We start from the raw sequence: 23,663 nt of genomic DNA on the forward strand, positions 1-23,663 counted from the left end.
AAAACGGAAAATAAAAAAACAAATGAAATAAAAGTCTCTAGCTTTTTGTAAACAAACCGAAAAACCTAAATGAATGGCAACCATGCTAATCGGTCCAGAAACGGCTCAAAAAACCGTTCGGTTTCGGTCCGAAATCGATTCTTTTTTTCGGGTGGACGCTTGGCAATCGGCCCGGAAACGGTTCGAAAAATCATTCGGTTTCGGTCGGAAATCGGGCCGTTTTTTCGGATGGACGCTATGGCAATCGGCCCAGAAACGGTTCGAAAAACCGTTCGGTTTCGGCCCGAAATCGGTCCTTTATTTCGGAGGGACGATGGCAATCGGCCCAGAAACGGTTCGAAAACCGTTCAGATTTGGTTGGAAAACGGTCCGCTTGTTTTGACATTTGATCTGCTCGAACTGGTTGAAAAAACTTATCGTCTCCCGAAAAAGTGTTTCATTTTCGCACGATTTTCTACTAAATTCGGCCCGATTTCTTATACGATTTCGGACCGATCGAGCAGATGTGCGGACAAAAATCGGGCCGATTTCGGGCGATTTTTCCTGTCTGGGGCGTTCAGGCGTATCCAGGGCGAGTACAGCTACGGGTGTGTTAAGATACCAAAACACGGAATCGACCAACTTGTGACAGGTAATCGTAATGTTAGCATTGCATATCAGCAAAGGTTGGTAGGCGAACAACTGACTGTCACAATTTAGCGCTCCGTCTCCACCCTTGCATGCACCATTGAGAAACTTTTGTTTCCCTTGTCTACCTTTTCTCAAACCGCTTACACCCGTAGCTGTACAAGCCCTGGGCGTATCCCTGTTTGAATTTGGCCTTCGGTCGTATTTTATATAGGAATAAAATTTATTGGGAAAATGATTTGTTTTGTGTAGTTTCCTTAAGTTTCCTTCAATTGAAGTGGTTTTCCAACCTACAGGAACGTTAAATTGTAAATCCACGAGTGGAAAAAAGTATTTTGAAATTTCTTTGCTTCGTGTTTTTCACTTGCCTTTTAAAAGTGGGTGTGTGTGGTGAATATTAAATTTGAGAGTTGGAAGTACATACCACAGTTGACTTCTCGTAGATTGCTACACGGTAAACAAAGTTACTCTGTTCTGTATAAAAATCCATACAGAATCGAGAAAAGTGTCTCCACTTAGTTTTATGTTTGGGCGCTTTACACAGAGCGTGAGCTAAAAGCTTTTACACATTCGAAAGCTTTCAGCCAATTAGTCAATTCTGTATATTTTGACATGGGGATGCCCATGCATTTTCAAAATTTCTTCAAAAAGTAAAAATTATTGAAATTTCTCAAAAAAAGGGACAAAATTTAAATCTCTTGCGTAGCAATAAAATCTTTATTGTCAAACCGTCATTCTGATGCCGAGTATTCTTTTATATTTTTGTTTATTTTTTTTTTTAATTTTATTTCGACAGCAAACTCAAACATGATTACACTTATAACTTCCAACGTACGATCGTCTATGTTGCCAAATTGAAATGAGGAGAATGAAGAATCTGTAAAAATGATTTTTATTTTAATCTTTTGTAACAATACAATTAATTTTGTTATCATGCAATTTAGTTGGTAATGTAAAAGTAATTATACTAGAAAACAAGGAATTCTATGAATACAATTATAGTTTTAAATTGAAAATACATATATTTATTAAAGCTAGTCGTCAATTGTAATTTTAATTCAAATTCCAAAATTCTTAGGAAAATTTTTGTTAGATTGGATTCGTAAGTTTTGTCTGATTGGAAATGACAATTATCCACTATGAGATACCTTTCTGAACGGTTCCGATGAGCTGATCAGAATAAACAGACTGTTCCCACAAGCTTACAGGAAGAAAAGAAACAATGATTGACAAATCAGACAGCATTTAAGTTAAAAGTTCAAACCGCATGGGATATAAAATATTATGGAATATTAAATAATACTTACATTTTTCAACGTATGGAGGTTCCACTGAATGACGATGAGCGGATTGTTCCGAGATTTTTCCTGGTCCGACCCATCCAGCTCGTTCTCCAGATATTTTCGCAATAGCTGTCCCATGCCTATGTCTTGACTGTGTTTGCTGCAGTTCGAAAAAATCGAATAGAGATTATCAGAATAAATTAAATCATCAAATTTCAAGTACCTTACCATTTTTTTTGTTTCTCAAATTTTGTTTGACATCTTTTTTATCTGCCTTAAGCTTCTCTTATAAACGGCCTTTTCATTTTCCTCTTCGTACTTGAATCGGGAATGGTTCTGCTTGCCGTAATGGAATTGAGCTGATCTTCGTCCTGCTTCTTGGTGGTGGAGGGAGCCCCAGCTGCCTCCACTTTCATTATTCAAAGCAGATACTGATGAAACACTAAAAATATAACAGATAGGTAGATATGAATAATTGCTCTTTAGAATTGAATACGTAATGCTTACCAAAATCAACGGAAACAGCCGGCGGCGTCTTACGGCAGCGCATGGATAACCAAAACTTATATTCCCTTGGTTTCACTCTGACGCAGATCGGATAGCACCACACCAGATGTAATTTTACTTCTATTAGGCCTTTCGTATTCTGAGTACAAAATTAGAAAAAAAAATGGAAGCAATTAGACAGAATATTCATTTTTATCTACTCACCATTTTCCGATGCTCGAACGAACAACAAACTTTTCCCCGGCATGTTTTTGGCTTCTCTGTCTTCCGGATCCTGCTTGTTGACCGCATCTTTGTTCGAATTTTTGTTGAACCTTCCGGAAACATATACGACAGTTTCCACCGGCTGAAGTAGATGCTTTTATTCCAACTGACTGTTTTAACATTAGAAATAGAAGAATTCGATAAAAGAATTAAGTTGAATGATGATAAACTTACCTTTAATGAATTAAAAATAATGATTTCATCTTAAAAACGATTGAAAATAAAAACCAATGTGAATCACAAATACAACACAACATGATTCCGAAATATTTTTAGCTTTGACATCCCCTTCCAAAGCATTCCAACAACAGCAAACTTTTTATACAGAGCTGAATAATTGAGTTTTAGTTTGCATCTGTATATTGATGACCCAAAATTACCCAAAACTGAATTGGGGGTATACAAATTTTGAGCAACAATCAATTAGTTATTTTGAAGGTGTAATCTCAATACATTTAATGAATAACTCAATTTTTCCGTGTATGATACAAAAAAAAATTTGTGACAAAACGTGCTTAAATTGAATCCAAATGTGAAATTAGTGATAGATTTCTGACACCGGGCCTGACTGCTGAATTGATGATGGTCCTCGGTAAGTTTTTGTTTTACACATTCAGATCATTCAAATAAAATTAAGGATTTAGATCAACACTATTTTCAACCTACAATCCTGAAATTTGTTTTCAGTCATTATGAATTTTCAAGCAAATAAGATTTCCTGTTAGGTACTAGTTTTCAAAACTTCCCGAAGCAGAATGGGAATGAAATTGAATCGACCAAAATGCTGTTGTTGGATTATTCCCGAAACGAGAACTTTGGCCAGGGCGGCTGGAACCTGGGGCCTGGGACATCGTTAACATAATTCTAAACGTTCGGATAAAGTTCTGTTACCAGAGCGTGTTCACCAGTGTGTGCGTTGTACCTGTATTAGCAAAACTACATGCAGGGTGGTGGGTGGGTGGAAAACTTTCTCCTTGCTTTGGAAACAGTCGTTGCAATTCTCGACCACCCACCACAAACAGCATGCCATGTAAGTGCCGCTGTTAACAAACTGAACTTTCATGCTTCCTTTTCCTTCCTTTCAGATCCTCACAAACTCGATAAGCGACAATGATTTGTGCTGCTCTTCTCTAATCGACAGTTTGACCTCCTTCGATGATCGTTTGAAGAGTGTCGTTTTTTAGATAAAAATAAAGTTCCCAACACGCGTCCTTATGGTACACGTCGTTTCAAATGCGGTTACCGTTCTAGAAACACATTAATCCACGCTTGTGAGAACGAAGAAAAAGTTAACCGACTCCTAGCCTTGTGTGGGCTTCAGAACACTTAAGAACTCAAGACATCATCAAAAAATAATAATTCACATCAAATTACAAGCCCATTTGTGAACCCCAAAACGGCTCCGCAGCCAACTTTACAACTCAATTACACGTTAAATTTCATCATCTCGTCTCTCGATTGCCAAAATTTCGTCCAGGCCCTGGCAAAGATTTTACCCAATGACGAGATCCAAACTATGGTCGTCAACTTTATGGAAATGATTTCGCCCCGACAATGTATCGACCCAGAAATTCAGTTACACCAACCAGTTATTTAATGGTTTCGAATTAATTTTCCTCCCCCTGGTCGGTAGGGCAAGAAGAGGTCGATGAAAAAAGAGCACTTGCCTTTTAGGTGCTCCTGGAATCGGCTTTGGAAATTTTAAACTTTCTCACATCTTCCCTTGCCATTTTCCGTGCCATCACGGTGGCAGAGAAGAGAATTTACCTCTACTTTCTGTACGCTATTCAGGAAGAAATTAAACCTAACCTGAATGTTGAGAGAAAGTTCAGAAAAAAAAGTTCCATCGAGGCGATACCAATCCCCATTGCTCCAGGCCCAGTGTAGGTATCATTTGTCAGCTTCCGTTTTCGCTGCCGGCGTACTTTCCATTTAACTTTATGATAATTTTATCCCCTTTTTCATCTGTCTTTATGGGAAACCGGAAGGTATTATCGTCGTCGGTTCAGGAGGGAGAGGAAGGAATCCTGGCCGAGGTAAGCACGAGGAAATACGAATAGATGACAATGACAGCAATAGAAACAACAACAACAACAACAGGGACAAGGTCGGAAACAACCAGCTTAACCTCAATATGCTATTATGTAAAGCTACCACGCTTTGATGCGAAACCCCAACAACGACCTCATCTTTTTCCAGTTTTTGCGGGGTCGTCGAGTCAGCTGTGTTTGAGGTGTGCTGGTGATGGGGAGTTGAAATGGAAGTGTGTTTGTTCCAGTCCAGTTGGATGCCGGGATTTGAGGAATCCTTTGGAATACCAAGCTTCTCGTCCTTCTTTATCTAATGGTGTTTGTTTGTGTTTTTGATTTAAATCAGGTTCACGTAACTGCAAACCCTGTCGTAAATTCTTTTAAATTTTTCTATGAACTGCAAAATCTCAAATCTTTTAATGCTATACAGCAAAGGAAATAGGAGTCTGACGACTACCCTGCAGTAAAATTCCTTTGTCGGAAATATTTTGTTCAAAAATTATTACAAAGTCGTTTTACCTTAAAACTCTGAACAAATGAAAAAGTTGACAAATACAACCAAATTGTTAAAATGAGGAAAATGGTCGAATACGTAAATGTTATTTGTATGGTCATAATAAATGTTTACATTTTTATAATTGCCAAAGTTTTTCATACCGTCAAAATTGATCAAATTCCCTAGTTGAAATTGACATTGATTGTATTTTTTTTATATTTAAAATGATTCATCAAATCATAAAATATATTTATATGTATACTAGGGTAGCAGCCAAATGGGTCATATAGAATTTCGCAAATCGACCATATACATTTTGTAGATTGGCTCAAAAAACTGACCTGTGAAAAATTTCAGCTCAATCGGACCTGATGTATGGGTCAAATAATTGAATCTGGTGTTATCTCGAAAAAATTTTTTTTTGTTCAAAATCGACTTTGGAATTTTCAAAATTACGTAAGGGTGGTACCAAAGGAAATCCGAATTTTTTTAATCAAAATTTTAATTTTGATGCTAAATGACTTAGAAATGATTGAAACTTCGAGATCTGATGATATCTCGAAATAAAATTTTTGGTCAAAATCGACTTTATGGGACTGGGACTGGGACCGGCCGTTTTTCGGAGATTGATTTTTTAATTCAATTTTCAAATTTCAGCTAAAAGTCACAAATGTAAAGTAGAATTTACGAATATAAAGTGCTTTGCAAGTTTTATTTAAAACCTGGGGTTAAATTATGAATCCTATTCGATTCGAGATACGCGTTTCGAGTTTTACTCGAATCGAATTAGAATCGGTATAACGTATCTCGTATTTTTATTATTTTTGAATATTCATTTTTTTTTATAACGGAATTGATGTTTATTGAAAAATATTTAATGATAAAGAAACATGTAATATTCGCTTAAAACAATTTGCAGGGAATTCTATATTTTCACGATGTATTATTTGATCAATATTGCAGTTTTTATGAAAGGGTGAGGTCAAAATTTGGTAAAGGGAAAACGCGTGTAAATCGGTGAAATCGTTTATTTAAAGAATCAAATTAAATTTCTTTTTCAAGTTTAATTAGTATAAAATTCAGGAAAAATATTCTGTTAGGCTTCCGCTTTTCCAAATCCGAATTGCCGGGCCTTACGCTTAATCCCTGCCATCAGATTTTGTACAGCCACCTTGTCCACCTTCTTCGCCGCAGAAAGCCAGTGTGCCTTGAACTGCTGCTCGTCCTTAGCAGTTTTTTGGTCTTCTTTAGGTTCCGCTTGACAATAGCCCAATATTTCTCAATTGGGCGGAGCTCTGGCGTGTTGGGAGGGTTTTTGTCCTTGGGGACCACCTGCACGTTGTTGGCGGCGTACCACTCCATGGCCTTTTTACCGTAATGGCAAGATGCCAAATCCGGCCAAAACAGTACGTAACAACCGTGTTTCTTCAGGAAAGGCAGCAGACGTTTATTCAAACACTCTGTAAATTTCTTAGTTGACAGTCCCGGAAGCTATGAAAATGCTGCTTTTCAAGCCACAGGTACAGATGGCTTGCCAAGCCAGATATTTATTCGCAAACTTTGACAGTTTCATGTGTTTGAAAATATCTGCTACCTTTCCCCTTCCTTTTGCCGTATAAAACTCCTGTTCCGGAAGCTGCTTGTAGTCGGCTTTGACGTAGGTTTCGTCGTCGTGGTAATGGACAGTCCAACTTCGTCAGCATCGTCGTGTACAGCCTCCGGGATCGCGCTTTGGCCGTCGTATTTTGTTTATCATCGCGATTTGGAGTCACTACCTTTTTGGCTCGATGCACGGTTGTAGACGATACACCCAGCTTATTTGCGGCATCTCGGAGAGAGAGGTTAGGGTTTCGCTTGAAACTACCGGCAACTCTCTTTGTCGTCTCAGCGGCTTCCGGTTTTCGATTTCCCCCCGATCCAGACTTCCTGGCTGTCGACAAACGTTCCCCAAACACTTTAATTTCATTTGTAACGGTTGATTTGGCTACTTTTAGCGATTTTGCCAGCTTTGCGTGCGAGTAGCTTGGATTTCGCGATGCGCGAGCAAAATTTTGATACGCTGCTCTTCTTCCTTGGACGGCATTTTGACAACTGAAGAGTGAATTCCAAAATCAAAATAGGAGCAAAACTCTACACACACACACACCTTCAAAATGAGGGGTGCCAGGTTTTTTTTAAATGCAAAATTGAAAGAAATACGTCAAGTTTATATTGACCAAATTTTGGCCGTATCACCCTTTAAATAGTCAAATTTCAAACAAAGATCTTAAATTTGAATCGAGTTTGAAAGAATCGGATTTGAACCCCAACATTTTTATCTCTTACCTTTACTTTATAAAATTTGATTTGCTCAAGAGTTTAGTAGATTTAGCCTATTCGATGTGGACTGTGGAGAATAGTGCTACATTGAAGCAATCTTTGAAATGTGAAATTCGATCTAGGCAATCCATGTAAATTATGAACAGCACATGGAGTAAAAAACTAGTCAGTTCATTGTAAATCTTCAGATCATCGAATATATCTCTAAGACTTGACATTTTTGGCAACAAGAATTCAAAAAAATCCAGCATGATAGTCCGTGGAAATGGGAGGAGAATCCAACCATGGTTAAACCGGTTCCAATCAAGGCCAAGAAACCAAGCCGACATCCTACTGGCAATTAAACGTTAGAACGACTGACGAACCAGCAGCAGCCTCAGGAACAGGATCCGGAACAAATCCTGGAATTCCTTCGTCGAATTCGTTTACGACCCAGATAACATATTTATGATGGTTTTCCCGATATCAAGATCTCGAGAACAAGGCACGGCAGTTGGACGATCATAAAATAGAAAGGCTTAATAGAAGCACGTTATCCAAACATTCGGGAAAATTGTGCAACTTTCTCCTTCAGCCGCTACCTCAACTGTATTCTACCTGCACTTCCCAAGGACATCGATTTCCAAGAAACGGTTTCAACCTTGAAGAAAATTTTCGACAGCCCTGATTGTTTATCGCTCAACACCCACCGAAGATGGACAGTCACCAGAGGACCAGAGGAAGATGAGAAGACCGATGCCAACCGTATCATCACTTCTACTTCCTCGAAGCCAACTTGAGTGCAGCCCAAACCTTCTAAAAAAGAAATCTCATTTATATCGTCTATAAACATAATCGTGCCGCTGTCAAGTTACACTGAAGTAAAAGTGGCTCTAGAGAGTATAGGCAAAAATAATATACTCCAAGATACCTAGCTCTTAAAATATTTCATATAAACGCCAACGGACAATCTTTTAACAAACCTTAACACCATCTACTGACAGAAAAGGTCAACATTTCTCGATAATTGAATTTTTCACTTGTACCCCTCGTTCCGGGGGGTTCAAATGCACTCTACACTCTAATTCTCCACGACTCAGATTTGAAGGAAAACAATTCAAAATGCGCCAAAACTGGGAAAACTCAAATTTTGATTAGAGCGGCAAAACTCAAAACTGAATTATAGGGGTTTTCGCGAATTCTGAGTTGTTTTTATTCAGACATTTTAAAGGAGCGTTTGAGCGGTCTGAGCCAAAACAACTCAAAAATTTTAAAAATTGTACACGGTTTCGAAAGGGATTATGTTTTTTTTTGAAGAAATAAATAAAAATTTCGGATTCAATTAAAGCAAATCGAAGAAATACGTGGCATTATGTTTATTTCAATTTCCCACCATATGCGTGTATATGTTGTTGGTTTCTGCCGTTTTTTTTATTATTGAGGCGAAACAACAACCGGTGCACAGAAATTTGCACTGCAGAGCGGGCCAGCGCGACCGGCATTTGCTGTTAAACTGAAGCCGACAAATTCGAGCCAAATTGATGCACCAAGGGAATTTGTAAACGTTCGATTTGCAGCATTCCCACAGGCCCACAAACTGAAGTCTGGTTGTTGAGCAACAGCTCCCGGGGGTTCAATTTGTGAAATCTTACACTCGATCTTGAGGCAGAAACTGACACAGATTTTCAAGCAGCCGGATGCAGTTCAGAAACCGACGTTGCTCTGTTGGCCATAATGACTTCAATTGGAAAATTCACGACTGGATACCCAGAACTTTCAGACACTGTGACAGCTGGTCCCAGTTTAAACTAGCGGGAAGAGGGGGAGTATATTCATCTGTTAAATACAAGGACAATTATTAAAACTAACTAAACATTGCATTGAACAACGCTTTTACCTGAAAATCCCGTTGACTACTACTCAGTACATCAAAATTCACAAGGATTTCAATTACGCAAGTTGGGCCAACGCTGGCCCTAGCGGTCCCAAAACAGGGACAACTTCAAGGAAAAAAAAGGATTTCAATTGAATGATCAATCTAGAGGGAAAAAACATGAATTGAAATGTTAAAATAAAATAATCCATTATCACGAACTTTAAATTACATTACCTTTGATTTGTTGATGAAAACTGGGATTTTTTCCTGAATTTGTTGCTCTGATTATTAACTTTAAATATGCAAACTGTTTTTCCTTTTTGTTTTCTTATCGCTCTGAGTAGTTTTAATCTATTTTGCTCGAAAAAGTGCGCGTCTTTGCTAAGTCCCAGGTTTTGGAACTCTCTAGATGAAAACAACTCAGAATTTTGAGTGATTCCAATTCAGTTGTTTTCATCTTCATACATGGCGCGACTCCTGAACCAAAACAAATCAGTCTCTGAATAATTTTAAATTACCGTGTAATATCCTTTAGTTCTAATTTGGAATACATTTGCAAAATGTACCCTGACATACTTTCGCCAATTTTTGGAGTAATGCTGTGCCACTGACTCAATATAATTGAGAACCTGACTCGTTTTTGCGCATTTAGATTCCTCAATTAAAAAAAATAATTATCAATTTAAACAGATAACTTATTTGTCTTACATATCTGATTGAGCCTGATCATTGATTCCAAATTCCACGGAACAGTGCTGAGGATATTACGATTAGGGGTTTTGATGACTTGGCCAAGTATTTATTTTGATTGGGATCCTGATTTATGTTATAACCAGACATCGACATTTTCTCTGACAGTCGCACAGCCTGCTTTAATCAGTTTCATTGTTCGTGCCATCAAACGAATGCGACCTAAAACTTGCCGAACAGTCGACTACCATCAAACGAAACGACATCCATCCTTCTTTGTGTGATTGTCGAACGAAATTTCGTGTCTTGGTTCACGAGAGGGATAATATGATGGTCAAACGACCATTATTCCCGACAGTTTACGACATCGCCTATCTCTTTCACGCAGCAGAACTTACAGACTCAATAAGCAAATGCAATCTTTTCTATTCACTCCCTCCTGTTGAAAAAAAAATCGCCACTCTGCAGCGCCGGGTGATGTTTGGATGTGTTGGTCGAACAATGTGGAACGATTATCTCGATTATCTACGCAAGAGGGATGAAAGTCAAACGACTAACCACAAAAAAGATCAAAATTTCATTTGACATTTTTTTGCTCTCCGATCAAACGATTGCGCTCTCCACGATTGTCACGAACGATGTGTGATGGTAGTCTCCGGAAAAATTCAAACGATGGTGACCACTTACAAGCCTGGTTATAACATGAACATGATACAGATTGTTTTACCAAGGTCTTAATTTAATTTAGTTTAATTCATTCAGATAAAGATAAATTTTATCTAGTTTTATTGAGATGTTTAATTCAAAATGTTAAAATTGCAAAGTTTTCCAGTTTAAGTTTAAACATCTAGTAAACACTTGAAAGCAAGTGATAAATAACATAATAAAGAAATTTAAAATTTTAAAATTATTTCATATCAGGACATGCTATTTCGCTTTTTTTCAAAACCAGCCAATTCTATAACAAAAAGCAGAAAGTAGTGTTTTCTAACTGTCAAATGAGATTTAGAAAACAAATTCAAACCTGTCCACGTGGACATCCGAGGACGGGTTTAGGGTTTGCCAAACGTCCACGCTTGTCCACGCAGAGGAAGGAGGGGGTCTTAAATCGCATTTTTCTATCCACGTGGCATCTGAACGGCCCCCAAGTAAAAAAAAAAAGCTTTGAATAGCGATAACGACTCTGATACCGAAAAACCGTGCTAATTTTGGAGAGCCAAGACCACGTAGAGAAAGATCTCAGTGTGTTTGTTGTGCAAAAAAACCTTCGAAATGCTAGTTATTTCCGACCGTGTAATATAAATGGTTTTATTTCTTAGCGTGTTTTACTGAATAGTTGCATTTCTGCCGCAGCATTTGATGGTGGCGCTTTTGGATTTTGTCCGTCGATTTCTGCAAGAGTTCCGAATCTTGTAATGGATAATTTTTGGTATAGGGGTTTTAAAACGGTGCATAAGATTTTTATTTACTTACTTAATGATCCCGCGCCGATTCTCCGGCGCATATGGCCGTGGTAAAAGACCTCCATTGTGGATCATCATCAGTGGAGGTCTTTTACCACGGAGCCAGTGTCTCCAACTGGTCCCAGTCAAGGTTTTCGTCGACAGTTCGAAATTCGTCGCCTAGGTTTCGCAGCCACGAGCTTCTGGGTCTGCCTTTCCTTAGATGTCCTTCTGGAATACATTCGTGCGCCCCCTGCAAATCTCGATTTCATCTCTTCGCAGCGTGTGCCTAATTCATCTCCACCGACGTTCTCGAATCTCGATTTCTAGCGCTGATATTTTTTCCGCAGGCAGCGAAAAGGTTATGATTTTTTTTTTATTTCTTTCGAGTTAGACTAAATTTTGTTGTTAATCTGTAAAAAAAGTCGCTTAGGTATACATATACGATATGAAGACACGTAAGGTAGGTCGACGTTCTACAAGTTCAGTTCCATCACACCAAAGAATGGCGAGGTTTCTTAAAACGAAACTTGACTACAATTAAGTAAACCACATGTGTTCCCAGGCATAACGTATCTCCAAAGATAGTAGATATAAAGATACCCAGCTCTTGGAATTTTTCATATAAATCCTAACCGACATTCTTTCTACAAACATCAGCACCACCTGCTGACGGAAAAGGTCAACATTTCTCACAAATTGTGTTTAAAGATCCGAGCGTGCAGATCATGATGCACTCTGATATGTTTTCAATCAATTTAAAATTATTCAAAATGCACTCTGAAGTAATTTGATTAAATTTTGCAGAAACAAATGCTACTGACTCAGTAAAATTGAGATAACCGCATTCAGATTCATCGATTGAATTGAAAAACTTAAACTTAAACAGTTAAAATAAGAATGAAAACATTAACGTTCACAATGTTTTTATTTTGATTATTGAAATCAACAATGAATGAAAAAGTGAATAAAGAAAATAATAATTGAGGAATATTTAACTATTTATAATTTAAGAACATAGTGAAATGTTGAATTTCAAGCCAGCCTCAGTGTTTAAAACTTCTTAAGATTTTAATTTTTGATTCCCTCAATTCCCTCAACATTCCTACGGTTAAATCAGAGGAATCGAAATTAAAACATCTTAGGAGGTTTTAAACTCTGAGACCAGTTCAAAATTCATCTTTCAACTATTTTTAGTTACTAGCTAGAGAAGATTTTTCATTTTCACCTGAGATGTACCGCTACCTTCATTCACTCTGTTAATTTTGTAGACAGAACTAAATTTAGCTAAATGGCCTGCAAGGAAATCCAATACTCAAAGTGCTGTATGATAGAAACAGCTGGATCAACTTATAAAACTGTGGATTTTTACTTTACCTTAAGTGTCGTGTTAAATTTTGAAGAATATTATTTTATTATTAGTTTTGCAAATTTTGAGTCTTCTTCAAAGTGAAACAATCAGGCTGATATATTTTTTTTGAAAAATTTGGATATTGTGCAATCTTTTGCTGTCACAAAAAGCGGTTAGCGAGTAGAAAAATAAAGAAAACTGATTTAAATAGGTACTGATTTAAAATATGGCAGAAATGTACCAATCCACTGATCTAAAGTTTGCAGTCCCTTTTTGTGCGCTGCGCATAAAATAATCCACACCCCCATTTCTGACACTAAAGATTTTTGAGTGCGAAAATAAGTTATTGTTAATGGGAATTTTGATTGCTGTGCTTTAAAACTCTCAATTGAGTACATGTGTCCCACAGTGTGATAAAAAATGCTTTACATGAGTTTTTTCTGCTAACAGTGTTCACTGTGTTTTAGTTGCATTTCTGCCGTCATATTTGACGGTGGCGCTTATTTTTTTTGTCTCCCGGTTTTCATAAGAGTTGGGAATCTTTATATAAACTATTTTTGGTATCTCCCTTGAAATCATGTGACTATGATTGTTCCATCGAAATGTAATTGATTTTCGAAGAAATCCCTGCCAGAGCTGTCGTTTCCGAGCAATTTAGATTCCTCAAAAGTGACGTTTTGACATTTTAACAATTGAAATCTAGTAGTCGGTCTGCTTAGAGGAGGAACAAAGCGAGCACTCCCTACAATAAGGTACCTACACTTCACTACTATTATTGATTGGAAAAATCCCTTCTAACACGTAAAAATCTATTATTTGGCGCTGGCGTCAAAGTAGTCTGGGCCGCGGCGCGCATTCTTTCCTCTAGCTGGGCATAGTTTAGAAATGATCCTTTCGTTTCTTTCTGTCAAACTTCAAGAAGGGGTGAGGGCACGACTAGAACAGGCCACAGGCCAAGTGAGATATTTACACTCCTTGGATCGGAGCAAGTGCCCAGCCAGGCTCGATTCCGTCCGAGTGTCAAGTTTTGCGCCGCCATAACCCTAATCCAAGCAGTTGACAGCTTCATCAATCAAGTTGACATATTGACTGACGACGGAACGTGGACGACGGAGCTCCATATTAGTGGGTAGGTATGTGGCGCCTCTTTCATCGGCGTTGAGTTTCGTTTAAATTACCCGGTTTTTACCCGAGCATCGAAGCAACCGAAAATGAATTTCCAGAAGTCTTTGAAGAGCCCCTTCAATCGAAAGCAGGGCACTTGATCCCTTTTTGCCTCCCCGCCAGGCAGGACCTCTCCATCACGTCGTCGTCGAGTGAGTGAGTGAAGCCCCATTCGTGGCCGTTCGAGTGAAGGCTCCTTTTAAAGCGCGGGACCACTTCGGCGTGGAAAGTGCTAGGCGCCTTCCACAATTGGCCGTAAAGGCTAATTAACACCCCGCTCTTTGTTCAAAAGCGCACTCATTAATAATTGACAATGAGGCGGGAGGAATCGAAGGCAGATGGAGTGGGTGGAAAAGGCGTTGAATCGGAAATGGCACAGCTTGGCAGGTTGAAAATTGTTTGCCGGGAGTGTGTTTATTGATTTGCTCTCGAAGCTAGACCAGGCTGTGTCGGACGCCGGAAGTGGACCTAGGAGGAAAATTCGTGCCGTGAAATAGGTACGGTGCTTAATAACACTCAGGCTTGAAGCGGTACGGTGTGGCATGTTTCGATTCAACTTGTACTTGTTCTCACAGTCCACAAGTGCATGGCTTCGGGGCAAAATCATAGAAACTAATCAAATGACAACCCACCGTACCGTTTACCCTCATCACCCAACGTCATTCTGTCGACGACAACAACAGAATTAACCAGAACAACGACAACAACAACGACACGGTGTGCAATTGACGGATTAATTGTAGGTCTCTTTTCACATCGGCATATTTCATCCGAGTACAATTTAATAAATGTATACTGGACACACTGTCCTATAACTAAGTAGGCCATATGTTAAATTTCAATCACGATCGCCACCAGCTACAATGTAAAAGAGTTAAACTTTAAGCGAAGCAGGCTTCGGTGGTCGCACGGTCAGATTATTTGTTTGCCGGCCTGCCTGCTTTGATGAAAACCCTTTAGGAAGATTGACCCAAACTCTCAACCAATTATTCATAACCATATCTTTTGAAGATAAATGGCGGTTTTGCGCGCACAGTCCCGACTACAAGTTCTCACCAGTTGTGGCCGGGATTCTGGTTCTTGTGCTTGTGTTCTATTTCCAACCGCCTCCCGCTTTGTTTGCATTTGTGTCTAATTAATCAGGCTGGGTGTCAATAATGTAATAAGCGAATAACACAGGTACATGCTGATACCTACGAACGAAGCGTAATTGATTCAAGCGCAAGATGTTGATGGCGTTGGCCGGCGGAAGGAATGATAAATATTTAATACCATTGTGGTTTCTCCGGGCTAATCGATGTTAAAAGAGTCGTTGTCGTTCGAGGAAATTTGGCTATCGTCAAATTTGTAACCCAATTTCTAGATGAAAGAGCATCAATCTATGAGACCCACGGATGACCTACACTGACATTTTCATTATTTTAATCACTTAACGTAATTTTTGTCATTGTCATTGATTCAGTTTTTTTTAGTAGTTTTGGTAATTTTTGTTATTTTTTGATCGTCCGTCGGTTGCATCCAGAGCTGAAAAGGGGTTACTTAGAACAGCTTAAATCCCGAGTCTCGGAACTCGGAACACTACCACACACTACGGTACTCTACCATGTGATCCTGAACAGGTTCCAGGAGAAAATTGACGCTACACTCCGACGCCAACAAGCTGGATTCCGATCCGGACGATCATGTGTGGACCACATCACAACGCTACGAATCATACTGGATCAAACCAACGAGTTCCAGGCATGTTTTCTGCTAGTGTTAGTTGATTTCGAAAAAGGCATTCGACCGACAGAATCATGAAAACATCTGGGCGGCTCTAAGGCGACGAGGAATCCCATAGAAACTAGTCCAACTCATCGAAGCACAATACGAGGCATTTTCGTGCAACGTCCTGCACGACGGTGTCTTGTCCGATCCAACCCCGGTAACTGCTGGAGTGAGACAAGGATGTATCTTATCACCGCTACTCTTTCTCTTCTTAATGGATGTGATCTTGATTGGATCGATTGACTGTGTACCAAACCGAAAATCGTCGTAGAATCCTTCGACAATGGATCAACTTATCGACCTTGACCTGGCTGTCGATATTGTTCTACTCGCCCTAAGACAACAAGACATGCAGAGTAAGCTCTACGAGCTCACCGAAAGCTCCAAGGCAGCAGTTCTCAAAGTCAATTTCGGAAAGACCAAGTCGATGAAATCAATCCAGAAAATCCCTCCAATTTCGTGGTAGCTGGGTAACAGGTTGAGACAGTGGAGTGCTTATTGGCAGCCAGATAACGCCTGATGGTGGTACCAAGAAAGACATCGAAACCCGGATCAGAAAAACCTGATTTGCGTTTGCGAGTTTCCGAAACATCTGGTGGTCACGCCAGATCTCTCTACGAACAAAAATCCGAATCTTCAACTCGTACGAAAATCCGTATTGCTTTACGAGTGCGAAACTTGGCGCACATATGCAGTGACGCCGCGAAAACTGTAAGTTTTTGTGAATTGTTGCCTGCGGAATATCATCAGCGCCCTGGAAAATGGATCTCAATCGTGGAAATACATCGCCGGGGTTATTAAAAGGCTAGAAATCGATATTCGGGAACGTTAGTGGAGATAGATTGGGAACACGCTGCGAAGAGATGGGAACGAGATTTGCAGTGAGGCGTGGAATCCAGAAGGATATTGAAGGAGAGGCAGACCCAGAAGCTCGTGGCGGCGTAATCTAGCCGCTGAAATACGCACAGTTGCCGAAAACCTTGGTTAGCAGCAAGTGAGGACACTGGCTCCGGATCGTCAGCAGATCTTTTATCTTAACCCTGTGCGTTGGACAATCGGCGCGAGATCCTTAGGTAGGTATGTGGATAACTCGTTTATTTTTGCCGTTTTTATTCTTCTAGTCTTGTTTTGGTTGTTTTGATCGTAATGGTAATTTGGATCACTTGGGTATTTTTAATACTTAGTTTGATTTGTTTGATACGATTTTCATTCAGGATTTGTTATTTTTTTCGTTCCAATCATTTTAGTCATTTTTGTAGACAATCGGCATTCAAAACGTGCCCAAAGTGACCGCTCACTCACTCATTGACGCAATGCATTCATACGCATAGAGACATATCGAAATTGATTGCATTCCAACGACGGACGCCCCTTGGGAATGCCTTCCACCTTTCGATCGGATTCCTGTAACTTATTTCAACAAAAACAACAACCGGTGGCGGCGTGATTGAAAACTTTACCGAAAGAGTAGTGATAGAGTTACTGACACCAATGACGGCACCCTGTAGCCAGCCAGACTCTGTTTCTGCCATTCGCCAGCCCAGCCGTGTACGACAATTGTTCCAACGTCAGTCAATCAATAAGTTTCAATTAATTCCGTGGCTGCGGTGAGAACACTGACTGAGCAGCAGCATTTGATCAGATCAGAAAAGGGCTCCAGATGAGGGATTCGCGCCCGCGAAAGAGGCAAAATTAGCGCCACCTGGACGGAATGATAGTGGGAAACACGCCCTATCGACGAACAAATTCGTTCTATCGTTGATCTGCTTTAGTTAGGGCCTGCAATCATGCAACACCAGAAGCGAGAGGGCGCCACCGATCAACCGACTTACACCCAGCCTTTACGTTCTGATTCTGACAGTTTGACAAGGTTCGCTCGCTGTCGATTATTTGGCGCACTTACTCGACTTAACGGCGATGGCAAATTGATGGGAGGTGTGTGATAATTCGATTAGGTTTGGCTTTCCAATATGCAATAGTTGGGTTCGTGTGTCGTTTTGTGATGGGAATCTATTTCACAATGAGTGCCATTTCCGTAATTTGTGGGGTTCGCAAAAAAAGGAACAAAAACCCGAAGCGAAGAATTAATTACCGGTATCGAGCCCGCCAATTAGCTGCCATCAATTCGGTCTAACTAGTGGTGGTGGTTTTGGATTGAATTAAACCAAAATTTTCAACGCATTTATGCAATCCTTCTCAAACACCCCCAACACACAATATGTAGTCTAATTAAATAACCCTCCTGGATTGGGGTTTTGGAGCTTCGCGTGGCCATCAAACATCACCAACCAACTTGCTGGTGATCGGAAAAATGATGTGGTTCTTTCAACGCTACTGTTTGTGAATTTGTTTTCAATTTGAGTCATTTGAAAATTTAACCCATTTAGATGGGTTGCAAAATTATCCTACTAATTATTTCTTTCAAGAATTTGTAAATCGCTGCCTGCGGAATATTATCCGCGCTTTGTGGCCTGGCAATTGGATCACAAACGTAGAACTACATCGCGGGTGTCATCAAAAGGCGCTAGAAATCGAGATTCGGCAGCGTAAGAGAAGATGTTGGGAAGAATGGCAGCTTGCTGTTAAATTCCTTAAAAAATATAGTAAGTGTAGATGTGAACGAGATTTGCAGAGAGGCGCTTGAGTGGAATCCGCGGGAACATTAAGTACCGTCAACTGGGGCAACATGCAACAATTTTCAACTTCAATGGCTTCTAAAAAACTTATGTTCACAGTTAATCGTATCCTTTATGCATCAAAAGTTTTAAGGATGCTGGAACATCAAATTGGCGTAGTTAAAAAAATTATTGGTTTCTTCAGTTATTTTTAATTTTCTAAAAACATGCGATTTTCACCCTTCTTAGAAAATGGGGTAACTTGCAACAAACTTTGTTTTTAATGAAGAATCTTATGAACACGTACGAAAATTCATAATTTTTAATATATTTGCGATGTCTTAAAGACCATTACGCATGACAACACCAATTGCAGTAGTTTTTGGGTCTGTAAAAACAAATTTTCACATTTTTTTTCTGAAATTAAGGATGCTGCATACATTCAAGGGTTAAATAATACTACGAAAAATTCTGAAAGCTGAAATCATAGAAATAAATGTTTGGATGAATGAAATTTAAATGTTTACAAACGCGTGATTCAAAACATTCATATTCCAACAATTGGAAACGAGATTTACAAGGTATTTCTTCGATTTGCATTTTGTTGCATTTAACCCCAGACACCTAACTGAATATTACAAATATTCATTTAAAAAAATTGGGTGATTGTTCGAAAAATATTTTTACAGAAACAATGTTGGTATAATATGAGGAAACCTGTAAAAAGTTTGTAGGTAATTTTATCAAGCCGATCCGTCATACTGGGTAAAGTTTTTTTCGGCATCAAAAAATGTTAAAATTTGTACATTTATTGCTCGATTTTTCAAATTTTACATAAAAATAAAAAACTTAAGACAACTAGCTTAAGATGCGAGAAATTATGTCATCATCATTTTGTTATCATTTAAAGATAACTTTATTACAGTACATGAAATTAAAAATTGATTCAATGTAGTGTTATATAAATGTTGCATCGAGCCCCGCTGTTGCATGATGCCCCGTTTGACGGTAAGTAAGCAAGTCAATAGAAATTATATGTTAGGAAAAATATAACGAATTTAAGGTTATGACTGGGTGGGCTTATGTACAAAGACAATATTTATGGATCAACAAAATCCGCCGGGCTTGTGATATTGCTCAGTTGGCAAGTCAATTGCCTCCTAAGCCGATGTCCGCGAGTTCGAGCACAAGAGTAAACATCGAACACGCCAGTTCACTGTGCAACAATGTGGAGAAAAGTAATCAAGTTGACTCTATTTACATTGGATTTGAGAAGGCTTTTGACAGAATGTAAAAACTAACACTACTGATTTACAAAATAAAAGCAATACTTAGATCTAACATCAAAACAGAATACAAAACAAAAATTAACTTAGCATTGTAGCTCGTAAGCGGTTCACAAACATATCACTCGTTAAATTGAAATCGAATTCACTACATACATTGTTGAATACTGCACACATGGAACGAATAGGCTCATTCTGACCGTAGAGTGTTCGATGAAATCCTAGCCGGAGAAATTCTCGCGTTCTCAGTTGTCTAGGCACCACGTTGAAGTCGACTCTCGCAAGAATGTTTGGTGCATCGATGTCACCGAGCAGCAATTTTCCAACAAACGCCGCCTTCAAGTATTCACGTCGGTTAGCGAGGGTATCCAGATTCAACCAGGAGCATCGCTGTGAATACGTAGGAGATTCTTCCGGGACTGGCCAGGGGCAAATTCGGAGTGCTGAGCGAGTAAATTTGGATTGTACGGATTCGATTCTACTGACCGAGGTGTCATGGCTAGGGCACCAGACGACTGCTGCAGATTCCAGGTGCGAGCGAACTAATGCACAATATAGAGTTCGTAGACACTGTGGATTTGTGAATTCCCTAGTGGTTCGCAAAATAAATCCTAAAGTCCTATTCGCTTTGGCTACGACATAATTTAGTTGATTTTCAAATGTAATTTTGGAATCCAACAGTACACCTAGATCCTTCACAACGGAAACTCGTTCAAGAGTGGAATCTTGGAGAGTGTAATTCCAAGTCAGTGGATTCTTTTTCCGAGTAAAACTGATTACATTGCATTTCGCCACACTGACTGTTAAGCAATTCAATTTACACCACTCCAGAAATTTACCCAACATTTGCTGCAATTCCAAACAGTCGTTGTAGCTTTCAATTTTCTGATAAATTTTCAAGTCATCAGCATACAACATTCTACACCCGGATGGAAGAGCGTATGTTACATCGTTGTAATAAATGCAGAAAAGAAGAGGTCCGATGTTGGTGCCTTGTGGTACTCCTGAGTTATTCTGGAACACATAAGACTCAGCATTTCCTAGCCGAACAGTGAGAGAACGATTTGTCAAGAACGATTCAAACCAAAGAATTAGTCCTTCTCCGAGTCCGAGATGTTGATGATATTTTTTGATCAAATTTTTTGCGTTAGATAGATCAACTATCACACTATTATATCACAAAATTTGAGCTTGAAGCTGGAGTTTGTGTGGCCTGAGATACAGTAATTCTATGAAAATCGGACTTTTTTAACTTTTCTCATTCAAACTGCAATATCTCTGAAACTACGCAACATTTTTTCTTAAAATTTTGCAGAGTGATTGTTGAAATATGAAGCTAGCATGTCTGAAGTTTTCAAAAAGTTCTATCGATGAGATCAAAGGTGCGCGAGGTGCAATATTTCAGGCATGGACCTAGAAATGCGATATCTATAGAATTTTGGACGAATGTTTCCATAGAAAAAAATCATATTCTCTGTTTAACAACCAGTAAATCTGTTTCAACCAAAAAATCAAAACAATATCGTGAGATTCTGATTTCAAAACACAAATGGATCATTTATTCCATTTTTTCTTTTCTTCATTGCTTTTGCCAGACATTTTTTGTCTGATTGTTGGATGGAAACGATACTCTTCTCATGAATCGTCGAAAATTCTATAGAAATCGCATTTCTAGGTTGAATAGAATTAACTGTATCTCAAGCCACACAAACTCCAGAAAGCTCAAATTTTGTGATATAATAGTGTGATACTTGATCTATCTAATGCAAAAAATTTGATCAAAAAATATCATCAGAGTAAAAAGTTATGGAAGTTCAAAGTCGAAGTGACAGTGCGCGTGCTTCCAATTTCTATACAATTATGAACGGTACTGTAGTTCAAATCGTACAAGTTGGAAACAAAAAAAAAGTTTGCTTTGTTGTTTGTAGGTCGTCAAAATAGTTGCATAGGAGAAGGTGATCAAATTAACCTTTTGCAAATAAAATGTTCCTTCTATTAAAGTTACAATCAAACATAACTGGCTCAACCAAAGCATCTGTAAAGTTGATTCTGCCAAACCATAAAATGGCCACATATGTCAGCAACAAAACTGGTTTGTGGTAGGTGGGTTTTGTTTCTTGGATGTTTTTTATGTTTTGCCATTGTCCAGTAACCCTTTGACCCCAAGCAGCTTCCTTGCAAATGAACCGCCCACTAACAAATTCATAAAAAAAACCCTACTTCACTTCTATGCACTGTTGAATGGAGCAACTTTGTTTTTTACGATTTTCACCCGGCTCTTCTCGGGAGCTTTCCTAGTTCCGGTTCCGGTTTCGGTGTTCAAACACTGTGCATTGTTTTCATATATTTTTCCCACTCATGAAAACTTTTTCTTCGCATTCCGGGGGATTAGTTTGCTTGCGATTGTTCCTTATTTATCTCTTTTTGGGCTCTGGGAGAAGTTCCTATCTGGTTCGAACTTTTTGTCGCTTTCTTCCTTACGTTATATGTATCTGCGATAAGCTTCTCGATTTCGGATGATTTAATTTTGTTCCACTTCTTTTGCTTTAATATTTTGTTGAAGGGAAACCATAGATAGAAACTACTCAAATGATCGATCAATTTGTTTTCACAATTTAATAAATAGAACACGTCGAGAACACTTGATGAAAACGAGGTAAATTGAATTAAAAAATGTTGACGAAATGAAGTTTGTTGACAATGGGGCCATAAAACTCGACCACCACAAGCGACAATTTATGGTGCGAGCAGGACCAAAAAATATGAAGTGAAATGGAGCCCCGACCGCAGCAAGCTGTGTGCAAGTTGAGCAGCAAAAAAGCAACGCCTACCAGACCAGGTATCGGTTGCAGTATTTTCGAAGAAATCGGATGTTGCCGGCAACCGAGTCGAAACTGCAAATGACAGCTTTGACATTGTGACAACAATACTCAAATTGTAACGACATTTTTCAGAAAACGTGTATTTGAATCAACTAAATTGTTTGAAAAAAATCTTAGTATTTCAATATATTTTTTAATTGAAGACAATTCCAACTGAACGAAAAAAAAAAAACAATTACAACAAGGCGGCTGGCTCCACTGCTTACCCCAGCATCCGCAAAAAAAACGGAAATTTACACTGCGGGTTTTTGCAACTGACAATAAGTTTGGTAGGAATTGATTTATTAATTTTATTCCCGGTTGGTGGCTCGTTTTGGGTCACACGTTGTGTTTTTACTCGCTCACTCACTCACTTACTCTTCGTTGAGCTGTGTAGTGCTGCTGCGGCAATCAGCTGGCAATCCTGTTCTGTATACAAACATACATATATGAGGTGAATGACATTACAAAAACGGGGGACCATTTTCGGTTATACCTTCTTGGAATCTGTGTCAATTTGATAAAACTTGTTGGAAGCACGGAAATATTGCAAATTTATCGAACGATGACTTTTTTCGTTCCATGGCGACCGTCAAATTTAGTTTCAATGAGCTTCAAAGTTTTTGCATTTAGGTGACTTTGATGACTATTGCTGAACAACAGTGATTTTTTTTATTTCAACCCCAGAAATACCCTAAAATGACACAAACATATGACAATAATGACCAACATCAAGAAAAAAACAAAAAATACTAAAATAAAAAAAATCGGAGAAAAAATTACCTACAAATAATTAAAAATGAAAAAATTACTAAAATGACAATACTAACAAAAATGTCATCAATAATCACAATGAAAAAATTACAAAAATTACAAAAATGAGATAAAATTAAAAAAATTAATAAAAATGACAAAATAACAAATCGTGAAAAGTAAAAAAAAATACCAAAAAATGACAGCAATTATTTTATAAATTGCTGTCATTTTTTGGTAGTGATGACAAATGACTAAATTGACCAAAATAACAAAAATGATATAATATATTTTTGTCATATTTGTCATTTTGACATGACATGACAAAAGTATGAAAAAATAAAAGAAATTAT

General features: G+C 38.6%; 2 long non-coding RNA genes across 3 annotated transcripts; both read right to left on the reverse strand.

Annotated features, from left to right (window-relative positions):
- Window positions 1–1,325: 1,325 nt before the first annotated feature.
- Window positions 1,326–3,133, reverse strand: LOC129738529 (uncharacterized). Of its 2 annotated transcripts, XR_008735536.1 has the most exons (7): window positions 2,856–3,133; window positions 2,622–2,791; window positions 2,418–2,556; window positions 2,139–2,352; window positions 1,935–2,070; window positions 1,776–1,828; window positions 1,326–1,504 (listed from the first exon to the last, which is right to left on the reverse strand). It is a non-coding gene; the product is annotated as an uncharacterized LOC129738529 (long non-coding RNA). The 2 variants fall into 2 exon arrangements; XR_008735537.1 differs by lacking the exon at window positions 1,776–1,828 and having other exon boundaries at window positions 2,856–3,132.
- Window positions 3,134–8,780: 5,647 nt separating this feature from the next.
- LOC129748416 (uncharacterized) lies at window positions 8,781–9,785 on the reverse strand. The gene is made up of 3 exons (XR_008737724.1): window positions 9,616–9,785; window positions 9,403–9,543; window positions 8,781–9,341 (listed from the first exon to the last, which is right to left on the reverse strand). It is a non-coding gene; the product is annotated as an uncharacterized LOC129748416 (long non-coding RNA).
- Between the last annotated feature and the right edge of the window lie 13,878 nt (window positions 9,786–23,663).

This window comes from Uranotaenia lowii, chromosome 1 (genome assembly GCF_029784155.1).
Source record: "Uranotaenia lowii strain MFRU-FL chromosome 1, ASM2978415v1, whole genome shotgun sequence".
Classification (NCBI taxonomy): domain Eukaryota; kingdom Metazoa; phylum Arthropoda; class Insecta; order Diptera; family Culicidae; genus Uranotaenia; species Uranotaenia lowii.